A 9,111-nucleotide genomic window follows, 5' to 3' on the forward strand; every position below is an offset into this window, starting at 1 on the left:
TCCCCTCATTCCCCCCCACCGTTCCCAGAGGAAATTTATCCGCTCTTCTCCACTCACAGATGTAAAATAGAGTCACAGCGTCATGCAGCACAGAAACAGGCCTTTCGCCCCATCACGTCCATACTGACCATTTAGTACACATCCGTACTAATCTCACCTACCAGCACTGAGTCTGTTGCCTTCAGTGTCTTGGCGAATCTAGGGCTCGTCTGGATACTTGTCAAACACCGTGAGGGTCCCCGCCTCCAGCACCCACCTAGGGGTGTGCTCCAGATTCCAATCACCCTCTTTGTGAGGAAGTTCTTCCTCTGATGCTCTCCGGTTACACACACGTCAGGTACAGAGAACGGTTCCCCACTGTCTCCGCCGCTCATAATGTGAGATAACTCTCCACGGTCCCATCACCCTCCTTCGCTCCATGGAAAATACCCCCAGTCTATCCAGTCTCTGCTCATAACTGAAACGCTCCTCCACAGACAACATCCTGCTGACTATCCCCCGCAGCTTCTGATGTCCGTTTAGAGCTTCCGTCACTCCCTCTGCTCAGCGAGAATATCCGAATTCCAATGCTAACCAGCCCGGATCTCTTTGTTCTGATTCCCATCTTTGTGTCTGTGTGTAAGCAGTTTGGATTCATTCTCTCGTCCTTGGTAAATTGCTGTTTCCGCTGAGGTAAAGAGCCGTCGACCTCTGGGTTATGCGCCCAGCAAGCTGCCGCTGCGCCACTGTGCTGTTGGGTAAACATTGCGTTATGTTGCTGCGTTGTGAATGTTCCGCCTTCCCTTCTAGCGGTTTTATTTGTCGTTTCTTTTCCCTCGCTGACTTCTCTTTCTTTCCTGACATTTCCCTTCTGTCTCTCCTCCCCTGTCTTTCTATCTTCCTTTCCTTATTCCTTACTTCCCGCCCCATTCGGTCACTATCCCTGTGCTGTCTGTGTTCTCTCCCTGTCGGATATCTCGTTCCCGACATTTCAGCAATGACTGTGTTTGACATGATTTCAATAACCCTGTTACTGCGGCCCTGCTGTCTGACATTCTGTTTATCTTCCCCTCTGTGTGTTCCTTGTTCCGGATATAACGGTCGGCGAATTAACGGCGGCTCCAATTCCCAGAGCGACACAGCCAGACCGGACAGTGACTGGTGGGGAGTAGCGGGGTGCCGCAGGGTCCAGTGTACTAATCTGGCAGGGGAGTGACGGGAATCACAAGGCTGTTCTCCCGGGCTAAGTCTTGACCACTGCACTTCGGGTGTGCTGACGTCTGCCATGTCCTCATTGTGGGATACTCGACCGTTAAATATTTGGTGGTGGGGACTGTGTTCCCGCTCTCCCTGATCTTCAGTCAAACCTATAATTACATTAAACTTATTCTGACTTTATCCCCCGCATGCCCTTTGTCGCCTGTGGTTACGGAAACATTCAGCGTTCAGAAGAGGACTGATGATGCCGCCCGTCTCGTCAATTCTATGGCTTCCGCCTCTCCAAATGACAGTTCAGTCTTCTGATCTTTACTTGCACAACCTGTTGTCCTTTCAGACCCCATACCCGCGCCCTGCCCCGCCGAGGTTTTGTACCTGTGCCAGCAAGGGTGAGTTTCTGACTCTCCCACATGGGAAGGTTCAGTAACAGGCCGGCGGTGGTTGTCCCACCCCTGCCCCGAGCCCCGAGCCTGGCACTTCACTCCGACACACAGCGACCGTAAGTCATTCTCGGTGATACTTTCTCCTTACCCCGTGTCTTTGCCACTAAGGCTTAGATCCAGAAACTGAATCAATGAAAGGATAATACTGACCAAAGAGGTGGATGCCTGGGAGATGTTGAGCGAAATATTGGAGGTGATTTATCCCTGTTAGACGTTATTTTCCCAGCTTTCTGGGGCTCGGGGCAGCATCGCGTTTCTCCAGGAATTTCCGCACATTTTTTCAAAATTCAAGATCACCAGCGTGGAGATGCCGGGGATTGAACCCGCAAAGCATCCGCTCTCCCACTGAGCTACATTCCCGACAGAAGGGAGCAGTGCTTGATAGACGAGTGACTGCAGACGCTGGAATCTGGAGCAACAAACAGTCTGCTGGAGGGAATTAGCGGTCGAGTGGCATCTGTGGGAGGAAAGGAACTGTCGACGTTTCAGGTCGAAACGCTGCATCAGGACTGACGTGGGGACGATGCAGGGATTAGACTGGAAATGTCGACAATTCCTTTCCCCCACAGGCGCTGCTCGACCCGCTGATTTCCTGCAGCAGATTGTTTGTTGTAGCAGCTTTGGAGGCAAGAATCCCCCCACACCCCGCGGCGGCCCCAGTGTTTCTCCCGCTGGGGATAAATCATTGCCATTGAAACATAAATGACAGCAACTGGCTCAGACCATTCGGCACCTCGTCTCTGCGCTCCCTTCAGTAAGTTCATGGTTGATCATCCAAATTCACTTCTCTGTTCCATCTTTTCACCTCCCTCTGGATAACGTCAGATATTATTCAGAGTCGCAGTAAATGATCAAAGCCCAGAAAACAAACAGATGAAGCACAACATTAGACCCAATAAGTTCCAGGGAAGTTGCTCTATGAAACTCGCACATTCCGGTGAAAGGGAAGCGGAACATCCGTACTCCGGACGTCAGACCCCGCAGGGAGGGCTCCCAATGAGCCCAGTGAGGCAGCAGCAGGGAGCGGCCACCTTCGGAGAGCGCAGTGTTACCCAGCTGACAATGATACTCGCAGCAAAAGCTGCCGAATCACCAGCGTCCCTGGGTAGGCTCGAATCACCTCAAGAGGCACAGGCTGAATGTTTTGCCATGGCCCTCACAGTCCCCCGACCTAAACATCATCGAAAATCTGTGGATATACCTCAGAAGAGCAGTGCATGCAAGACGGCCCAAGAATCTCACAGAACTAGAAGCATTTTGCAAGGAAGAATGGGCAAAAATCCCCCAAACAAGAATTGAAAGACTCTTAGCTAGCTACAGAAAGCGTTTACAAGCTGTGATACTTGCCAAAGGGGGTGTTACTAAGTACTGACCATGCAGGGTGCCCAAACCTTTGCTTCGGGCCCTTTTCCTTTTTTGTTATTTTGAAACTGTAAAAGATGGATATAAAAAAAGTAATCTTGCTTAAAATATTAAAGAAGTGTGTCATCTTTAGCTTGATGCCTTTTGGAAATCAGGTCATCTTTTACTTGCTTAGCTATTCACAGTAACAGAAACTTTGACCAGGGGTGCCCAAACTTTTGCATGCCACTGTATGCTGGCTGAAGAAATGCTCCCCAATCTAATCCCACCTTCCAGCACCCAGTCCTTGGCCCTGCAGGTCACTCTTTTTTCCAGCAAACGTCCAAGTACTGTTTAAATGTTGTGTGGATTTAGGCCTCTATCATCATCTTAGGCAATGAATTCCAGCCACTACTGTCAGTTAGATGAAAAAAAAATGTTTCCTCATCTCCCTTCTCCTCCTCCTACCAATTACTTTAAGTCTAAGCCCTCAAGTTTTTTGGCACCTCTGCCAAGGGAAATAGGTCCTTCTCTCAATCCCTCATAATTTTATGCACCTCAGTTGAGTCTCTCCTCAGCTTCCCCTGTTCTAAAGAAAGTAATCCTGGTTTATTTACATGGAGCAAAAAAAACCTGCAGATGGTGGAAATCTGAAACAAAACAGAAACTGCTGGAAGGTTAAGCAGCATCAGTGGGCAGAGAGAAAGAGTCAACATTTCAGCACCATAATTCACTTGCACTTCTTCAAAATTAATGTGTTGCATTTGGTGTTCATAATGTGGTTTCCTCTGCATTGGGTAAACCAAATGCAGATTGGGGACCACTTTGCATAACACCTCTGTTCACTCTACAAGGGCTCCCCTAAAGCTTCCATCTTCTTGTCACTTTAATTCTCTGCCCACTCTCGCCTTACCCCTCAGTTTTCAGCCTCCTACGTTGCTCCAATGATATACAATATATCGAAGAACAGCAACCTCTCTTCTGTCTGGATATGCTGCAGCCCTTGGGACTTAATAATGAATTTTACAATTTCTGGTAACTAACCCTTTTGAAATAATTATATCTGTCCTACAATGTGGTGATCAGAACTATATGTAGTACTCAACCTGTGGCTAACTGGTATTGTACATTTTTCTAGCATAAACTTCTTTTTCTTATATTCAGTGCCTCAGCTAATAATGGAATTGCTTTTAACTAAGTTATTGACCTGTCTGTCCTGCTACCTTTCAGGATCTGCGCACATATACTCCCAAGGTCCCTCTGTTTATTTTACATTAACTTGTCTTCCTGTATCTCCCTAAATTCATTCCTTAACACTTGTTTTGGATGAGATTCTATTTGCCTTTTATTTGTCCAATTGACTAGAGCACCTATATATTCCTGCAGTCTACATCTTTCCTCCATGTCAACCACATAACCAACTTCTTTATCATGCTACCTACATCTGTTTAAATTGTTAATATATATTACACAAAGTAAGAGACCAATTACTGAACACTGCGGAACCTTACTGGTAACTGCCTTTCTAGTCATAAGCACCTGTCAAACATTACTCTTTGCATCCTGTCACTGAGCTCTTTGCCACCCTCCCTTGAATCCCTTTGTTTCCAGATTTTTGAGGAGCCGGCCATGTGGGACCTTGCTAAGATTCATGTAGACTACGGAAAACATACTGCCCGCATTGACCCTCCTTGTTATCTCAAAGGATTCAACCAAGTTAGTTAGACATGACCTCCCCTTAAAAAATCCATGCTGGCTGCCCCTGATTAATCTGTGCCTTTCTAAATGAAGGTTTACACTGTTCTGTAGAATGGATTCCAATAATTTTCCCAATACTGGTTAAACTAACAGGCCTGTAATTACTTGGCTTATCCCTTCCTCCTTATTAAACAACAGTACTTCAGCAACAGTCTTTCAATCAACAGTCACCACTCCTGCTGACAGAGAGGACTGAAAAAAACTGATGTCACAGCCCCCAAAATTTCCTCCCTTTCCTTGGAGTAAATTTTATCCAAGCCTGTGATGTATCCATTTTCAAAGATAACAACCCTTAATACTTCCTCTTCTTCTATATTTATTTCATCTAATATGTTGCACTCATTCACCTTACTATAACATCAGCATTAGTCCTCTCACAAAATGGTTATTAAGAACCTTAAGCATATCCTCCAACTCCAAACACAGTTGACCTTTTTGGTTCCTATTGGGCCACGACCATTGTTTAATTTTCTTCTTGTTTGTTATGTACTTTGGAAACATCATAAAATTTACTTTGATCTTTTCTTGTAAATATGTTTTATATACCACCTCTCTTCTTTCTTCATTTCACTAATTTCACTACCTATACTCTTCAGAGCTTTCTGTGGAATTAAGCTTTCAGCATCTTGTATGTGCAGGCTTACATTTTTTGCCCTATCATACTTGCTCCGCACCTTGCATGTAGGAGGCTCTGGATTTGGGGGGGGGAGCATGTTTACCCTGAACCCCTTGAAATTCTTTCATAAATCAGAGTCAGAACAATGGGAGACATTTACCTCATTCCCAACAATGGCAGGGCCCAATATGTGAGTGCTATAGACAAGGCCGAAGCATTGTTTAGCTGGAAATGTTAATAGATAATCCACCTTGGCTTCCTCTCGAGATCTCCACCACCACAGTAGCCCATCCTTAGCCAAGTCAATTCACTCTGAGTGATATCAAGAAATGGTTGAAAGCACTAAATAAGTCAAGGACAGTGTGAAAATCCACACTGCCCTGAAACAATTGCTTGCTCTAAAAGGTAGCTCTGAACTGCAAAGTGGTATTGATGGCAATCCATATCTGCAATACCTCCCATACCCCAAACACAACCACCATCGAACACCACCCAACAGCCCTCTTTTGGCAGGCACGGTAGTGTAGCGGTTAGCGTAACGCTTTACAGCGCCAGCGACCTGGGTTCAATTCCAGCAGCTGTCCGTAAGGAGTTTGTACATTCTCCCCGTGTCTGCAATTCGGAAGGTAGGTGATACATCTGCATGCAACAGTTCAGGGCTAGGTTGTACAATCAACTAAATTTTTACCAAACTACTCAGCATTTGAAATACATAACATTAAGTTGCTTTCCACAAGAGACTACATAGGTTAAGTGTATAAAATGGAAAATGAAACAAATGATGCTTTCTCCTTCCAAAACGCTGTTTCAGCCAATTTGGAAGTTTTATCATACATTTGCATTCAAGTGTTCAGGGTTACGTTATACAAAGAACTACATGACACCAAACTACTCAGCATCATGAAATATATAACATAAAGTTGTTATCCACGTTTTGCTACATAGGTTAAGTGTATAAATTCGCAAATAAAACAAATGATGATTTATGCTTTCAAAGCGCTGTTTCAGCCAAATTCAAAGTTTTCTGATACATTAGCATTTAACTGTTCAGGAGTAAGTTGTACAATCATGTAAATGCTACCAAACTACTCAGCATCATGAAATACATAACATAAAGTTGTTTTCCACAAGTTACTACATAGGTTTAGTGTACAAACAGCAAATTGATAGACATGATGCTATCTCCACTCGAAACGCTGTTTCAGACAATTTGGAAGGTTTGGGACACGTCTGCATTTAGATGTTCAGTGTCAAGTTGTACAATCAAGTAAATGTTAACAAACTACTCAGCATCATGAAATACATAGCATAAAGTTGTTTTACACAAGTTACGACATAGGTTAAGTGTATAAACTTGCCATTGAAGGAAATGATGCTGTCTCCATTCAAAGCGAAGATTCAGCCAATATGGAAGTTCTGTGTAACCTTTACATTTATTTGCTCAGGGATAAGTGGGACAATCAAATAAATGTTACCAAATTATTCAGCATCATTTAATACATAAAATAAAGTTGTTTTCCACAAGATACTACGTAGCTATGTGTAGAAAGTGTCAAATGAAAGAATTCAAGATTTCTACATTCACCACGGTATTTTCGACAATTTGGAAGTATTGTGAAATATTAGCATTTAACTGCTCAGTGTTAAGTTCTGCTAACAAATACGTGCTTCCAAAATACTCAGCAACATGGAATACATAAAATAAAGTTGTTTTCACGTAGTCACTATATAGGTTATGTGCAGAAAGTGGCAAATGAAAGAAGTGATGCTTTCTCGGTTCAAAACGCTGTTTCAGCCAATTTGGAAGTTATGTGATACATTTGCATTTATCTGTTCAGGATTAAGTTGGACAATGAAATAAATGTTACCAAACTACTCAGCATCATGAAATACATAACATGAACTTGTTTTCCACAAGTTACTACGTAGGTTCAGTGTACAAACTGATCATTGAAGACATGATGCTTTCTCCAGTCAAAACGCTGCTTCAGCCAAATTGGATGTTTTGAGATACATTTGCATTCAACTGCTCAGGGTTAAGTTATACAAAGAGCTAAATGCTACCAAACTGCTCAGCATCATGAAATTAATAACATAATGTTTTTATCCACGTTTTGCCACATAGGTTAAGTGTATAAACTCGCAAATGAAACAAATGATGCTTTCTGCTTTCAAAACGTCTTTTCTGCCAAATCTGAAGTTTTCTGATACATTAGCATTTAACTGTTCAGGAGTAAGTTGTCCAATCATGTAAATGCTACTAAACTACTCAGCATCATGAAATACATAACATGAAGTTGTTTTACACAAGTTACTACAGCGGTTGAGTGAACAAACTGGTCATTGATAGACATGATGCTTTCTCCACTCAAAACGCTGTTTCAGCCAATTTGGAAGTTTTGTGATACATTTGCATTCAACTGCTCAGGGTTAAGTGAAACAATGATCTAAATGCTACCAAACTACTCAGCATCAGGAAATATATAACATAAAGTTGTTATTCACGTTTTGCAACATAGGTTAAGTGTATAAAAACGCAAATGAAAGAAATGATGCTTTCTGCTTTCAGGACGTTGTTTCAGCCAAATTCGAAGTTTTCTGATACAATAAATAACTGTTCAGGAGTAAGTTGTACAATCATGTAAATGCTACCAAACTACTCTGCATCATGAAATACATAACATAAAGTTGTTTTCCACAAGTTACTACATAGGTAAAATATATAAACTTGCCATTGAATTAAATGATGCTTTCTCCATTCAAAGCGAAGATTCAGCCAATATGGTAGTTTTGTGAAACCTTTACATTTCTTTGCTCAGGGATAAGTTGTACAATCAAATAAATGTTACCAAATTACTCAGCATCATTTAATACATAAAATCAAGTTGATTTCCACAGGATACTCCGTAGCTTTGTGTAGAAAGTTTCAAATGAGAGAATTCAAGCTTTATCCATTCAACACTGTGTTTTAGACAATTTGGAGGTATTGTGAAATATTAGCATTGAACTGCTCAGTGTTAAGTTGTACTATCCAATACATGATTCCAAACTACTCAGCAACATGGAATACATAAAATAAAGTTGTTTTCACGTAGTCACTCGATAGGTAAAAGTGCAGAAAGTGGCAAATGAAAGAATGGGTGCTTTCTCGATTCAAAACGCTGTTTCTGCCAATTTAGAAGTTATGTGATACATTTGCATTTATCTGTACAGGGTTAAGTTGGACAATAAAATAAATGTTAGCAAACTACTCAGCATCATGAAATACATAACATGAATTTATAATCCACAATTTGCAACATAGGTTTAGTGTACAAACTGCCCATTGATAGCCGTGAGGCTTTCTCCAATTGATAACGCTGTTTCAGCCAATTCGGAAGGTTTGTGATACATTCAGATTTATCTGTTCAGGTTTAAGTTGGACAATGAAAAACATGTTACCAAACTACTCAGCATCATGAAATACATAACATGAAGTTGTTTTCCAGAAGTTACTACGTAGGTTTAGTGTACAAACTGATCATTGAAGACATGATGCTTTCTCCACTCAAAACTTGTTTAAGCTAATTTGAAGGTTTTCTGATACATTTGCATTCAACTGCTCACGGTTAAGTCAGACAAAGAGCTAAATGCTACCAAACTACTCAGCATCATGAAATTAATAACATTATGTTGTTATCCACGTTTTGATACATAGGTTAAGTGTATAAACTCGCAAATGAAAGAAATGATGCTTTCTGCTTTCAAAACGTTGTT

The 9,111-nt window shown here is 42.0% G+C and overlaps 1 non-coding gene across 1 annotated transcript; it reads left to right on the plus strand.

Annotated features, from left to right (window-relative positions):
* The first annotated feature begins 1,172 nt into the window (after nt 1-1,172).
* Nucleotides 1,173-1,332, plus strand: LOC127587113 (U1 spliceosomal RNA). Its single transcript, XR_007958744.1, has one exon. It is a non-coding gene; the product is annotated as a U1 spliceosomal RNA (small nuclear RNA).
* Nucleotides 1,333-9,111: the final 7,779 nt, after the last annotated feature.

This window comes from Pristis pectinata, chromosome 38 (genome assembly GCF_009764475.1).
Source record: "Pristis pectinata isolate sPriPec2 chromosome 38, sPriPec2.1.pri, whole genome shotgun sequence".
NCBI lineage: Eukaryota > Metazoa > Chordata > Chondrichthyes > Rhinopristiformes > Pristidae > Pristis > Pristis pectinata.